This window comes from Piliocolobus tephrosceles, chromosome 19 (genome assembly GCF_002776525.5).
Source record: "Piliocolobus tephrosceles isolate RC106 chromosome 19, ASM277652v3, whole genome shotgun sequence".
Lineage (NCBI taxonomy): Eukaryota > Metazoa > Chordata > Mammalia > Primates > Cercopithecidae > Piliocolobus > Piliocolobus tephrosceles.
The window spans coordinates 4643129-4657906 of NC_045452.1; the positions used below are offsets into that span (position 1 = coordinate 4643129).

General features: G+C 51.7%; 1 long non-coding RNA gene across 6 annotated transcripts in view; it reads left to right on the forward strand.

The window, feature by feature from the left end:
* The window catches only part of LOC111530554, a 45617-nt gene extending 35185 nt beyond the window's left edge, over positions 1-10432 (forward strand). For 5 of the 6 annotated variants that reach the window (XR_002727845.2, XR_002727846.3, XR_002727847.3 and 2 more), the window contains one exon: positions 7303-10432. This is a non-coding gene — a long non-coding RNA (uncharacterized LOC111530554). The remainder of the gene's footprint in view (positions 1-7302) is intronic. The other variant, XR_002727844.2, reaches the window with a different exon arrangement.
* Positions 10433-14778: the final 4346 nt, after the last annotated feature.

Sequence of the window (14778 nt, forward strand, 5' to 3'; positions counted from 1 at the left end):
ACCTTGGGAAGACCTGGATGTAACCAGGGTCCCAGGTTTGAGGAGACAGTTCTGGGTCAAACAACCTTTATCTTAGCAGTTGTGAGACCCTAGGGAACTCCTTTGGTGTTTTGGGAGCTTCCCAGCATGCACAATGGGGGTTATGCTAACATCTCCCTCGTAGAGAACTCATGAGGTGTGTTTGAGATAGATCTTAAAAAACTCATGGTGTGGTGTTCCCTGTAGTTTATTGCACACACTTACAGATGAAAGAAATACGAGAAGCGTTGAGAGGTGGCATGGAATATACCTCCAGTGGGCCTGGGGTCCACAGTGTGGTCTCAGGAGAAGACACTTTTGCTCTGGGCCTCATCTTTCATGCTGCACCAGTAGAGGTTGAGATTAAATGAAATTCAGACCTCCACCTCTGACGTTGCACCTTCCAGTGTCTTCCCATTTTATTTAGACCCAGATCCTGTGCCTCATCTCAGCCTAGGGTGGGCAGCATCCACAAAGACAGCACTGGGGGTTAGTGACTCCCTTCTGAATGATGGAGTATGACACAGGTGATGGAATAGCACTTCTGGAGTAGTTCAGGATGTTACAGCAAAGAGCCATAGCCTGGGGAGCTCATCAAAAACAGAATTATATTTCTCCCAGTTCTGGAGGCTGGAAGTTAGATATCAGGGTTCCAGCCTGGTCAGGCCTTAGTGAGGACCCTCCCGTCCCATTCACTGAGCTTTTACAGTGCTGTCCTTTCCTTGGAGGACGGCTCAACTTTAGGAGCATGGGTAGACCTCCATTCAAAGCCCAGCTCCCACTTATAGCTTTGTGATCATGAGAAAGTCATAGGACATCCCTGTGCCTGTTTTCTCCTCTGATATATGGCATTAGTGAGAATTGCTTCCTTTTTTAATCACAGAAAATAAAGCATGCGAAGAAGTTAACTTGGTGCTATTGTGCAGAGAGTGAGAGCCCAGCAAACCAGAGAGATCAGCTTGCCCACAGCAGTGGTGAGGAGTGTGGAGAGTGGGTGAGGCTGGGGCAGGAAGCAGGCCAGCCTGCCAGAGCCCAGGAACAGGTGAGGGGCAAGAGTGGGCTCCTCACCCTGAATTCTCAGGGGACACAGACATGCAGGGGCTATGGGGAGCACAATCATCAGGGCTGCCCTCGTTCCCCTGGTTCCCTCCATATCTGACGTGGTCCCAGGGCCCCCTCTCCCTGTGTTTCCTCTCTGCCCTGCTTTCTTCCTGGCTGCCCTCCCAGGACTCATTTTTGTCCCTGGTCAGGAGGAATCTTGAGGTAACTATAGGCCTATTAATAACTCCTCTGAGGTTCAACCTGCCATTTGTTGAGACCTCTGAGCCTAGTCAGAGCCCTCCTCCTGCTGGGACCTGAGAGAGGGCTGGAGGGAGCTGACAGTGCAATGGCAGTTTTTCCTGGGGCTGCCGCTCCAGGGCCCACTGGCAGGTATCTGCTGAATTCAAGCTTTCTTTTGGGTCTCTGGGGTTCCGAGGTGTGACTTTCCCTCTGAAGACAGGTGGAGCCCCTGGTGGTTGCCTTAGCCTCAGAAATGGGTCCCCCTGAGCTGGGAGTTGTGCTCTACCCTCAGTGTGCTAGGACACCTCACACCTGGCCCTGCCCATTCTGGCTTCCGAAGCCCACAGAGAGGGTCTCTAGAAATTGCTAGATACGAAAGGGCTACAAATAAGTCATAGGAAGTATATTTACATAACTCAGTGGTTTTCAGCCATTACATTTACTTCAGCAAAAGCAATATTTAAAAATGTGAATACCCTGTGTCACCCTGCGGAGATTTGGGTTTATCTGATGGGGCAGAAGACAGGCATCTTTGGTTTTTTGTTTGTTTGATTGTAACAGGATCTTGTGCTGTGGCCCAGGTGAATACTGCGCAGTGGTATGATCATGGGCACTGCAACCTTGACCTCCCAGGCTCAAGGAATCCTCCCTTCTCAGCCTCCCAAATGGGTGGGACTATGGGCCTGCACCACCATGCCATGCTAATTTTTGTGTTTTGTAGAGATAGGGTCTCACTATTCCACCCAGGCTGTTCTTAAAGTCCTAATCTCAAGCTGTACTTGTGCCTCTGCCTCCCACAGTGCTGAGTTTACAGACGTGAGCTACTGTCTGTATCTTTTAAGAGCTTCCCTAGTGCTTTGAATAGGCACCCAAGCAAAGAAGGCTTTGCTTGTAGAGGCTTGTGGAATCCTGTTGAGGCTGCATCTTCTTCACAGCCAGCAGATTGTTCCCTGAAGTGTCTGCTTAGCAATGCACAGGCTGTTTACATCGAGGGCTTTGGGGAGCTGTTGGGTTTGGGGGTTCACTGGGGCATGAGTGTTGGCTGTGGGATCTGTCACAACCTGGTCCTATGGAACACCCAGTCCCATAGGATCCTTCTTCCCAGACCACCATCCTGCCTCTCACTGCTCCTATGACAGGAGGCCAAATATCATGTCCCCCTGGACAGAGGCATCCAGGCGCAGGACTGAAGTGGAGTGACATCAGGAGGGGTGCAACTGCTTGCTGGAAGGGTGTTGGGAAGTGTTGGTCTGCCAGCTGTCGCGTCCTCCAGTTCTGCTGAATCCCAGTGATCCTCACTTGGAGTCCGGGTCTCAGAAGGGTGTGGCCGTGGGTTCTTGGCTGGCTGAGCTGGTGCTTTTCCAGCCTCTGGGGCTCTTGTATGTGAGGCCTGACCTGAGTTGCTTCAGGAAACGTTTGCCCCTGAGGCTGCCTCCTGCTTAAGAGCAGAGCCTTTGTGTGGAGATCTGGCTGGCCTCCCTAGCACCCAGCCTGTCCTGTCCTGTTATGTCTGGGTTTGAGGCTGTTTGGAAGGATCTCTTCCCATAGAAGAGGCAAGGTCAGTCGTGTGGGTCAGAGCGAAGCATGGTGATCCCAGGTGGCTGTTCCCGGCCTTTGACTGGAGGAGTCTGAGAATGACCAGGCCTGGGGAGCTGCCCTTCCTAGGAAACAGCTTGTCTCCTCCCCTATTTTGGAGTTTCTGGATGTGACCCAGAGTGTGCTGGGCCTCTGTAGAATGTGCTGGGTGTAGCCGTGTGATTCAGGGTGGGAGGTGCATGGGATTATCTGCTCTGAGCCAGGTAAGGCCTGGACAGGACTGGGGCAGCCCTCGAAGAAGCCAGGTCTGATGGGAGAATAGGCATGGGTAGAGAGGGGACACGGTCACCAGGGCTGTGTGTCACCTGTTCTTGCTGCTTGGTCTGCCCTGGGAGTGAGAACAGAGGTAGAGGCTGCTATGGACCCTCTTTGGCTTCCTGCAAACAGGTGTTCACGTGGGGAGCAAGGCGGGTGGGGGAAAAAACTGGTCTCTGAGGTGTTGAGTGGTTTTTTGTATGTCATTGTCCTTTTTCTCTCTGCTGTCCCCAACAGCTCTGCTGTACCAGCCCATTGACCAAGTAAGTCACTCAGAGCATCCTGGTCCTACACATGAGTGTTAATGCCCTTGAAGGGCCAGAGAGGGCTTAGGGGTTTCTCAGAAGACTGAGCCCGGGGTGGGGGAGCACCAGAGTTACTGCAAACAGACCATTTGAAAAGTCAGGCAGAGGGATCCTAGGCCCTGAGTATGCCTGTCTGGCCTGAGGTAACCATGCTGATTTGTTTTTTCTAAGACCAGCCGAGCGGGCATAAAAGAACCAGCGGGTAGGCAAGGGTAACAGCAAAACTGCACGTTTATTTTTGGTAACCTAAGGTGTGGGGAAGAAGTCTGTCGGCCTCCAGCAAAGGAGGCCGGCAGAGTCCCCCAGTGGGGCTCTCCGACGGAGTTCCCACAGTCCCGACATCCCGACAGGAGTGGGGCTGTGAGAAGGCCGCGTGGGACGCTGGCTGAGAGTGGCTTTTCTAGGAGTGGGAGGGCAATAGATGGGGCACGGGCGTGTCCGGGGCTTTCCACAGGTGCTACCAGGTAAATCTTGGTCTCTTCGGATTGACGTCACCTGGCGCATGCCCAGTTGATCTGCACCTTCCCGGGCGCCAGCTGCATTTTCGCGCGCGCGGGAAGAGTTGGTGGTGAAGAAGAACCCGGAAGTGCACCATCTTGCCTCCATTCGTCCAAACAGTCCAACCTTTTATTGATAATAGTGATAAAGGGGCGCTGTGGTCTGTCTGGCTACTTCCTGCTGTTAAGGGGCGTCGTTAAGGTCGGGGCCCAAGGTTGATATTTGGACGTATGGATGAAAAATAAAATAAGGCACAGTATTAGTATAGGAATGAGGAATGGAAGCATTTGTTGGAATATGGGCAAAACCCAGAAGGAAGGTCCCGGCAAGGTTGGGGAGTATGAGATAGTTAAGAAAATGTAGTAAGTTTGAGGCGAGTGGGGGAAAGCCAAACTGATTTCTCGGCCTAGTAAGGGGGTAGGGCATGAGGGTATAATGAGAAACGAGTGCGCAAAGTAGTTGTTGGCCAGGCAGCAATTAAGGAGTGGAGTTTTTCGTGGAGTGGATGGCTTTCCACTTACTCCTACTACAGAGATATTGGATGGAAGGCTAGGTCCAGAGAAGGACGGCAAAACAGAATAGGTACCCTCGCTGTCGATTAAAAAATTGTCTTACCCGCTACCAGGAGAGTTACTCGCGGCTCAGTGAGGGTGATGGGGGTCCCCGAGTCTCGGCACCTTCAGTTGTCGTCGTCCAGATGTAGGAGCTGGAAGGAGCTCCCAGGATCCTGGGAAAGGGGGTCACGTGGAGACGCAGCACCTGTTCTCAGGGTGGGGCAATCAGACTTCCAGTGTCCTCCCTGCTGGCAAGCAGGGCAGGGGGGTTGCTGGTGGACGAGGGTTAGGACATTCACTGGCCTAATGTCCTGATGCCTTGCACTTATAGCAAGGCTGCGTTGGGGCTTGGGGACCTTGCGGACACCTGTTGGCATAGTGTCCTGCCTTGCCGCACTTATAGCAGGCAGGCTCCTTTTGTAGCTTTGGAGTCTGTGGGGTGTGTGCTCTCTGGTCTGGGGTTACGACTTGGCAGTAAAGCTGCTGCTAGGAGCTGTAACTCAGCCGTCTCCTCTCTGGAGCTATAGACCTTAAAGGCTAATTTAACCAGGTCTTGTATTGGTGTCTGAGGACCATCCTCTACCTTTTGAAGTTTTTATGAATGTCAGGAGCTGATTGAGAAATGAAATAAGACGCCAAAATGGTGACCCCTGTGGGGGAGGCCGGATCTAACCGGGTATACTGGGTTGGAACCTCAGTCAGTTTAGGGTAGAGGTTAGGATAACCTGGAGGTCATGCCAAGTTAAGTCATAGGCCTGACAAAGGTATCTAAATTCCTTTATGTGTATGGTAGGATTAGCTGAGAAATCACCTAAACACTTCTCAATTTTGGAAAGATCGGCCAATGAAAAAGGGACATGTACTCTGACTACTCCCTCCGCCCCAGCCACCTCTCGCAAAGGTGCTAACACTGTAGGAGGGTGTGGGCAGAGATAGGGGACTCAAGACAGCCAATTGGGGGCCCCGAAGGAGGCATGGGACCGAGTGGATTACTAGTAGATAAGGAGGAGGAAGGAGGAGTCTGGATGGGGGGAGGAGGAGGAGTCTGGGCAGGAAGGGAGGGGGTGGGGAGAGCAGGGAGAGAAGGAGTATAGGGACGAGAACCTAAGGCCCAAAAGCCTTGTATGTAATTAATTTCGGACCACTTGCCTAGCCGCTGGCAGAAATTGCTGAGGTCGATCACGCCACAGTGGAAAGGAAAATTAACCGCTTCCTCCTAAGGTCTTGTTCAAGCTGTAAGGTTTTTAAATTGGCTAGGAGGCACCCTAAGGGGGTGCTCTTTGGAAAATTTGGACTGGGGGGTTTCCCGTTTGTTTCCTTTTTACTTACACAATGGACACAATGGAAATGGAAGTGGATCTCTGCCTGGCTTCAAAGCGTCCTTTGGAACCAGCAGAGACAGACTGGAGGCTCATAGAGCCAAAGTGGAGATTACCTTCAGGTGGACATCTCCGTCCTGAATGGGTCTCCCGAGCCACTTGGTGGCTCAAAAGTGGGCCTCGGACCTGCGCAGGATTTCTGGCCGAGGGAGGTAAAGAGGAGACAAGGGCACTTACCCCAGAGAGGCCGGTGCTCTTTGGAAATTTGGACTGGGGGTTTCCCGTTTTGTTTCCTCTTTACTTACACAATGGACACAATGGAAATGGAAGTGGATCTCTGCCTGGCTTCAAAGCGTCCTTTGGAACCAGCAGAGACAGACTGGAGGCTCATGGAGCCAAAGTGGAGATTACCTTCAGGCGGACGTCTCCATCCTGAACGGGTCTCCCGAGCCCCTTGGTGGCTCAAAAGTGGGCCTCGGACCTGCGCAGGATTTTCGGCTGAGGGAGGTAAAGAGGAGACAAGGGCACTTACCCCAGAGAGGCCGTGAGAGTGAGGGAAGCGGGTCTCAGGTCCTGGTCCGTCTGCCGCGTGGGAGCAGGAGGAGGTTCCTCAACCCTTAGAGGCCTGAGGAGGGGTCTCCTCCCGGGTCTTCGGCACCAACTGATTTGTTTTTCTAAGACCACCAGAGCGAGCACAAAAGAACCAGCAAGTAGGCAAGGCTAGGAGCAAAACTGCAAATTTATTTTTGGTAACCTAAGGTGTGGGGGAGAGGTCTGTCGGCCTCTGGCAAAGGGGGCCGGGAGAGTCCCCCGGTGGGGCTCTCGGACGGAGTTCCTGCAGTCCCCACATCCCGACAGGAGTGGAGGACTGAGGAAGGCCGCCTGGCGCCCTGGCCGAGAGCGGCTTTTCTAGGAGTGGGAGGGCAATAGGCGGGGCACGGGCGTGTCGGGGGGCGTTCCGCAGGTGCGACCAGGTAAATCTTGGTCTCTTCGGATTGACGTCACCTGGCGCATGCCCAGTTGATCTGCACCTTCCCGGGCGCCGGCTGCATTTTCGCACGCGTGGGAAAAGCTGGTGATAAAGAACCCGGAAGTGCGCCATCCTGCCTCCGTTCGTCCAAACACCCTTCACTCAATGATGGGGACTCAGGAGCTGTGTCCTCTCTGGCCTGGCAGAGTCCCCTAAGCAGAGACCTGTGTACGGTTTTGGCAGGTGCTTCCTCCCAGGGCCCTCCCAAGGGGGAACCAAACCTTCCTCCTCCTGAGTCTGCAGTGTGAGCTGAGCTCCAGCCCCAGGGCTCAGGGAGGGGCTGGGCAGTCCTTGGAAGGAAACACATTTGCATGAGCAGCCCCTCCTCTGGCAGAGGGTGGAGAAGAAAAGGAGACCTGGGGCAGCCCAGGCCCACTGTTAGGGCTCAGGGGCTCTGTCCACCATGACCTGGACTCTTCTTCTCATGCTCCTCTCTCACTGCACAGGTAGGGAAAGTCCTTATAAACCGAGACTCAGTGTCCAGCCTGCACCGTCCCCTGTGGCTAATCATGACTGTCAAAGCTTGAAAACAACCAATGTGTCCTTCAATAAGCAAGTGGATCCACAAGCCTTGGTAACCCATAAAATGAAGTATTATTCTACAGTAAGAAGGAGGTACCGGGGCACAAAATAATATGCAGAAAGGTTACATGCATATTGCTAAATGACAGAAGCCGATCTGAAAAGATGGAAATTTTATGGTGGTAGTGGTGGGGAGGGCAGGATCCTTGGGAACCAGTACCTGCCTGGAGTCCACATGACTCCCACATTTACCAGAGGGTGCTGTGGACTAAGCACCTGCTTAGGGCTCCTCAGCTGAGAGCCCCCTTTGTCTTGCGTCATGAAGGTGTTTCTGTGCCCTCTCCGGGGTGAAAGTCTTTCTTCTTCTATAGTTTTTCTTTTTCTCAGCTGTAGTTCAGACTGAGGTCAAAGGAGGGGTTTGCACAGCCTCCAGAAATGCGGAAGATTTGCATGGAGTCCTCCCACCCTGAGGATCAGTGTCATGGATCAGAGGTGATGTTGAGCTCAGTCCTGGCTACGGGCTCAGGCAGCAGAGCCTGGGGCATCTCCACTGTGGCCTGGGCTCCATGCATCCTCACTTTCCTCACTCATTGCACAGGTGGCTGCCTGCAGAGAATTCAAGGGAGGCTCCTGGATGTCCCCTGCGATGATGACCTCTCCCTCCTCTCAGCAGACCTGATCTGTCTTCAGTGTTCTCTGTATTGTTCCCTTCTTGCAGGGTCTTGGTAGGAGGATGTGTTCACTCAGTTCCAGTCTGTGTCAGGGTCTCTGGGACAAAAGAACACTATCTTTGGCACCTGGAGCAGTGGTAGCATCGAGAGCAAATATGTGCATTGGTGCATTGGTGCCATCAGCGCCTGGGCAGTGCCCCCACCACCATAATCTACAATGATAACAAAAGACCCTTCCATGTTATGCATTGGTTCTCTGGCTCCAGCAGCTCCATCCAACTCTGCCTCCCTGACCATCTCTGGGCCGCAGTCTGAGGATGAGGTCAACTACTCCTGTCATTCTTATGATAGCAGCAGTAATCACACAGTTCTCCAGACCCATGGGGAAGTGATACAGAAACTCCCCAGAGTGACCCCACCTCAGCTCAGCTCTCAGCCTGTCCCCATCAGCTCTCTCCAATTTCCTGCCTGAATGCTGGAGTTGGACTTGTCTACTCATGACTTCCCCAATTTTCTCTCCAAAAGTACCAAATCTCTCCCTCTGTATCTTTATGAGTTATCTTCTCATACATTTACTGTCAAGCCTCTCCTCTTCTCCGGGTACAAGTCAAACAACATGGCCTCCCTCACCACTTCTGGGCTGAAGCCTGGGGACTGTGCTGATTTTTACTGTTTATCACAGGACGGGAACCTTGAGGACTGCATTGTGTGGGGGCTAATGGGGAAATGAGATACAAACCTGTGAGCTCCTCCAACCTATTCACTGCACTGAGGAATCATCCAGTGGACCTCTCAGAAGACATGGTGTGGGCTCCTTGTGGACACTATTGAATGTTTGAAGGGGCTCTTAACTAAAGGACCTTTTTAAAGTTGGGAGTACTAACAATGCTCCACAAATTCAATGAAGACTGTTTAGAATTACTCATTCAACTAATATTGACATGCAGCCCAATTCTAAAGTGTTTTAGGATCTGTTTAATGATAAACATTACACAGATTGTTAATAGTAAATATCATAAAGAACAGAGAGTCTAGATGTGTTTACTTAACCTCTCATTTCATTTCATAGAGAAACTGCTGAAAAGAAGGACGCCTGGAGTAGCTAAAAGATGGTTCGCTTATTCATCTTTTTTGCTAACGATCTTTCAATTCCACGTAGTGATCAATTAAGGGGACTGTGCACTATTACAGTGTGCATTGACCCCTTGCTGTCATTTCTAGCACAGGAACAGCAATGCCACAACACAACTTCCTTCTGTGGTTTTCCAAAGGCCAACTTTCTCAATGCTGCCGCTAGAGCTCCGTCCCCTCCTGTTTCTGCCACTCACCATAATCAGGTGTGTGAGGAGAATTAAAGTCTGTCATGGGGACACCTATGGAGTTTTCTCCCCAGACAGCATTTGTGAGGGGAAAGCTTTAGGTCACAGATGCCTGACCTTAGAGGCCTAATAAGAGATCTAATATGATATCTTTAGTATTAATGGAGGTGAGCTATAAGGAGGAATGATGATAGAATATGCCAGGTGTTGGTAATAGCATTTGCCAAGAATAGGTACAAAACAGCTGCTCATTTAACTAATTAATATGACTTGTGTTTGGCTTGGGTATGGCAGATCTCAGTGGGGACAGGATCAGGGGAAGTGATTCTAGATGCATCCAGATGACAGAAAGGTGTCACGGAAACAGATCACGAAGAGAAGAGATCCTGAGAAGTGTGCACATGATCACAGAGGCCACATGGAGTCACTGAATTATCCTTAGCTGGTATTGATGAGCTCTTCAGGTGCAGAATGGAGGATGGATTGCAAGGTAAACTGAGGCAACACCAGAGACAGGCAGACTACTTATGTTTCAGAGGAAATAATTCAGGATGAGATGGTGGTGTCTTTTTATAGATTCGTAAGTGAAAAAAAGTAAAAGGAGCAATTTTAGATACAAAATGAAAAAGTAATTGGTAAAACAAATGAGTGAGATTGAGAGGCTATTGGGGGTCCGAAAAAAATAAACATCTAAGATGAGCACCACATGTCTGGTTGGGGCTTTGGAAGGATTCTTATCCACCATCTAAAAGATGGGCCTTGGGGTCATAGATTTATGACAAAATATATGCCACTTATGTTTGTGATTTCCTCAGCATTCCACATTGGTTGTGTGCTGATTTTTACTATTTAGCACAGGATGGGAACCTTGAGGACTGCATTGTGTGGAAGCCCACAGGGAAACAAGATACAAACCTGTGAGCTTCCTCCAACCTATTCAGTGTACTGAGGAACGGTCCAATGGACCTGTAGGAAGACATGGTGTGGGCTCCTTGTGGACATTATCGGATGTTGGGGAGGAAAGGTAATTTTGGAGAGCTCCTTCAGGGTAAAAGATGAAAAAAGGAATGTATGGTTTTTTTAAAATTGTATGTACTTTTGTGTTATATGGAGTCTTAAAATAACCATGCACTTATAAACTGTAGATAGTAAATTATATACGTATATTTCACCTCAATGAAAATAAATTAAAACATAAAAAATAAAATAAGCATGTACTTGTGCTGTGAAGCTGGGTTTGAAAGGGCAGCCAGGTGCCAGGACTGGATGGGCCAGGCCAGGTGGAGAACCACTCAAGGTTCTCTAGGGCACTAGAGAAAGCGACTCATCACTGCCATGGCACATTCCTGAAGCTGTCGACATCTCATTACTGCCCTGTGGCTGCAGATGTTGTGGCAGAGCCACTGAAATGAGATCCTGGGAGACAGACTCCACAGCCCCTTTCCTGTGGCCTGGTTTCATTCTTTCTCACTGTGTCGTCTACATAAGCAGGTGGCTGCTGCTGAGGATGAGGAATGGAGACATAGCCAGGGAAACTCCTGATCAAACTTTCCCTGTTGGTGTGGACAGCCGACTCAGTCTCCCACACTGTCTGGGACCTTTGTTCAGAAGGTCACTCTGTCCTGCACGGAAGGAATTAGTGTGGATTATTATTATGTTGATGCTTAAATCAATGTCCATCAATGAGAAAACACAAAATCATGCTGAGAGATGAATTTGACCATCATGGGGCTGAGACCCATCCTAGCCTTCATATTCTGTCAGTGTGGCCTCTCTGAGGCTCCCTGGGCTGCTGTTTGACTGTTAGTCTCCCTCACGGTGCAGCAGCATGGTTCTCCCTTGTGGATGCAGATCATACCTCTTTCCTTGCTGCCCAGCCCGCTGCTCCCCATCATTGCCATCTCATAGACATTTTTGCCATTGCCATTGAGGACCTTGGGGGCTTCTCAGAGACATGGACTTCTCCAGTAAGTCTCCAAGTTAAGCCAATGCTAATAGAAGTTTTCAGTCTGGTTATCTCTGCACAGAACATGCAGATAGTACTGGCTTAGCAGGGACACTCTCTCCAGGGTAAGTGGTGGCGAGAGGAGATTCTGGTTTGTGCTACGAAGACAATGGTGACTTGTAGAGGTATGGGGAGCTGGGAGCCTGCAGTCGCTCCCTTTCCCTTCAATTCAGACATCTGCTCCTCTCCAGTTCCCCAATTCTACTTGTCTAAGTACCCCCAACATTTACACATAACCAGCCCTTTGGTCCCATCTCAGGCTGATGAAGCCAGGCTTTGTCCAGGGAGGCCAGGGCGGTCCCTCCTATTCCTCAGAGTGGAACACCCACAAGATGAACTGGGATCTTTCCCTATTGATGAGTGCTTCTCCTTCAACACCTCCCTATGGCTCGATCATCATCCCATAATGAACTGGCATCTCTCCCTATTGCTCGATTATATGAAGAAGGTGGATGGAGGAGGGCTGAGGCCAGTCCCCTCTGGGTCTGACAGAGTCCCCTGAGGAGCACCTGGCCTCAGGGTAGAAAGGTGGCAGAAGAGAGGAAAGCCAGGATTCTAGACCAGTTCAAGTAAGAGCTCTTGGCTGGCTGTCACCTTTCCTTCCTCCCTCCTTTCCTTCCTTCCTTCCTTCTTTCCTTCCTTCCTCTTTTCTTTTCTTTTCTCTCTCTTTCTTTCTTTCTTTTTCTTTCTTCTCTACTTTTTCTTCTTAGTGTGGAGCCAATGAAAAGCAGATGACAAGAGAGGATTACACACAGAAATAATTTTGGGAGAGGCAAAGGATACTGGTGAAAGACACATGGGGAAGGAACTGGCATAGGAAGGACGCTTCATAGCTCTGACCCCTATGCAAGCAGATGGGGAGGAAGGGGGCGTGTGAAGAGCCCCAGACCGCAGGAAGGTCAGAAACAGCCTCAGCCGACTGAGCAGATCTTTACATGGGGGGTGCTCATTAGAGGATCCCTGCTTCCTGCGGGAAGACCTGGCTGTGGCCACCCCTTGGCTCCTCATTGCCTGGATCCAGCCCATGGGAAGGAGGGCATCAGTCACCTCTGCTCCTCCTGCAGGTTCTTCTGGAGGGACGTCTGACTGGGACACCCCCATGGCTACTATCACCAGCATTGCTGCTGTATCCTCAATTGGGACAGGGGCTGTGCCCTTCTCCCCACTGCCTGCTCTTCCACCTGGGCCCCATGTGAGGTCAGAGCCGAGGTGTCTTGGAGCTTTTGCCACCCATAAGCCCTGCAGTCACTGAGATGCCCCTTCAGCCTGAGCTGCATGCTGGGGAGGGAAAGATCTTTGAATAACCCTTACTCTAAATTAGAGTCAATTCTTCTAGTGGACATTAGAAAGTTTTCAATCCTGGGGTGTGCTCTAGGGTCATCTCCCTTCCCATTCTGTGTCCAGCTCCTCCTGCTCCAGTGGCGTGGGCCTTGTCCCCAAACCTCTGTTACATCCCCAGTGTCTGAAATATCAGGCTTTCCTTAAAGAAGTATTTAAAGAATGAATGAATGCCTTATTCCAAGTCCTCTGTCTGGTGGGTGACACCTGCATTACACTTTTAGAAGACAAAAAGCAAGCCTGTGGCCCTGATTGTCTCTAAATTATGCTAATCTGTTTCCACATTGTTGTGTCATGACCACAATGTGACAAAGGTACAACCAGACCCACTGCCGCCCCTCAGATATGCTCTCCACCTGCCTCACCCCTGTCAGCGGTACCTTCACAGCCTCTCTCAGAGACACCCTCCACCTACCACACACTCTGGACTATCTCCTCCTCTGCCACAGCCTGCGGTTCAGTTGTCCCTGTCCCTGTCCCCCACCTCTGAGACACGTACCACTCCATTCCCTCCCTAATTCCTCTGCTGTCATCTTCCTGCAGGTGGCCAGGAACGTCCCTTGCAAGGTCTCCTGTCCCAAGTTCTAGAACTTGTCCTGGAACTTCCCCAGAGCCGAGTCTCTCATAGAACTGACAATAGGCACAGCATCTCCCTAGCAGATGGAGGAGCATCACCTGAGGGCCCCGCACATCCTCCCTGCGGGAGGCCTGGGACACACACCCGCCTCTACACCTGCAGCTGCCGCTCCAGTGCCACAGTCTCAGTGCCTTGCCCTGGAAGGGGCTGAGCATCCCTGCGGCCTGTTTTCCCTTGTGTGAAGATCTGTTTCACTCTCCGTGAACTCCTGGTCACACTAAGCATCCCCAGCAAGCGCCTCCTCCTCTGAGCTGTCCCTGTGGAGAGAGCCCCTCTGCACTCAGCTCAGGCATTGTGTGCCCAGTTGGCAGCAGATCAAGCTTTCTCCTGGGCCACGATTCCACGTGGGCCTCCCTACTGGGCCACCATCCCTAGAGAGAGGCCCCATTTCAGGGGCGGCTGCGTGGGGACCACAGCTCCATTATTCCCCTTAGGGGTTCCTCTCACGGGTCTGAATCCTGGAGTCAGGGAGACAAGGGAAGGGGAGATTCTGGGCCATTAGAAAGGAGAATTCACCCAGAGGCCGGCAGGGGGTGCAGTGAGACTTTTTCTAGGGGCTTCTGCGGGACAGGTGCTCACAGCTGGGGAACGTTGAACTGACAGACGTCCCCGGACTAACTCACTGCTTCCTCTGAGAACTCTGCAGCTTTGTCCCCTCTGGGGCGGACAGCGTCCCCTGGACAAGGGCCTGTGTGGTTCCAGCGATTGCTTCCTCCTAGGCCGCACCCATGGGGCAAACTCTTGCCTCATGCCAGCCTCCCTGTCCAAAGGCCTGAACCCTGTGAGTGCACCTGGGGCAGAGGCAATGGGGTGACTCATTTGCATAGGCAGCCCCTCCTCTGTGAGCACGGCGGGGCTGGGATAGGAGAAGCCTGGGGCAGCCCAGCCCAGGTCTGTGGTCTCAGAGGCAGCTGTGTCCAGCATGGCCCTGACTCCTCTCCTCCTCCTGCACCTCTCTCACTGCATGAGTGGAGACTGGGCTCTGAGCCCAGGGTGGCCCCAGCCTGATCCGCCCTCCATGGCTCAGATCCAGCAGCTGCAACCTGGCTCTGCTCCCCACCGTGCTGTGTCTGTGTCTGCAGGCTCCCTCTCCCAGCCGGTGCTGACTCAGCCTCTCTCCCTCTCTGCATCTCTGGGAGCAAGGGCCACACGCCCCTGCACCCTGAGCAGTGGCCTCAAAGTTGAATACTATTTGATAATGGTGGTACCAACAGAAGCCAGGGAGCACTCTCAGGCGTCTCCTGGGTTTCAAATAAGACTCAGATAAGCACCAGGGCTTTGGGGTTCCCAGCTGCTTCTCAGGATCCGACGATGCCTCAGCCAATGCAGGAATTCTGCACAGCTCTGGGCTGCAGTCTGAGGATGAGGCTGACTATGACGGTACTACACGGCAAGACAGCTCTAAGACTCAGAGAGCGTTCTAGACCCAA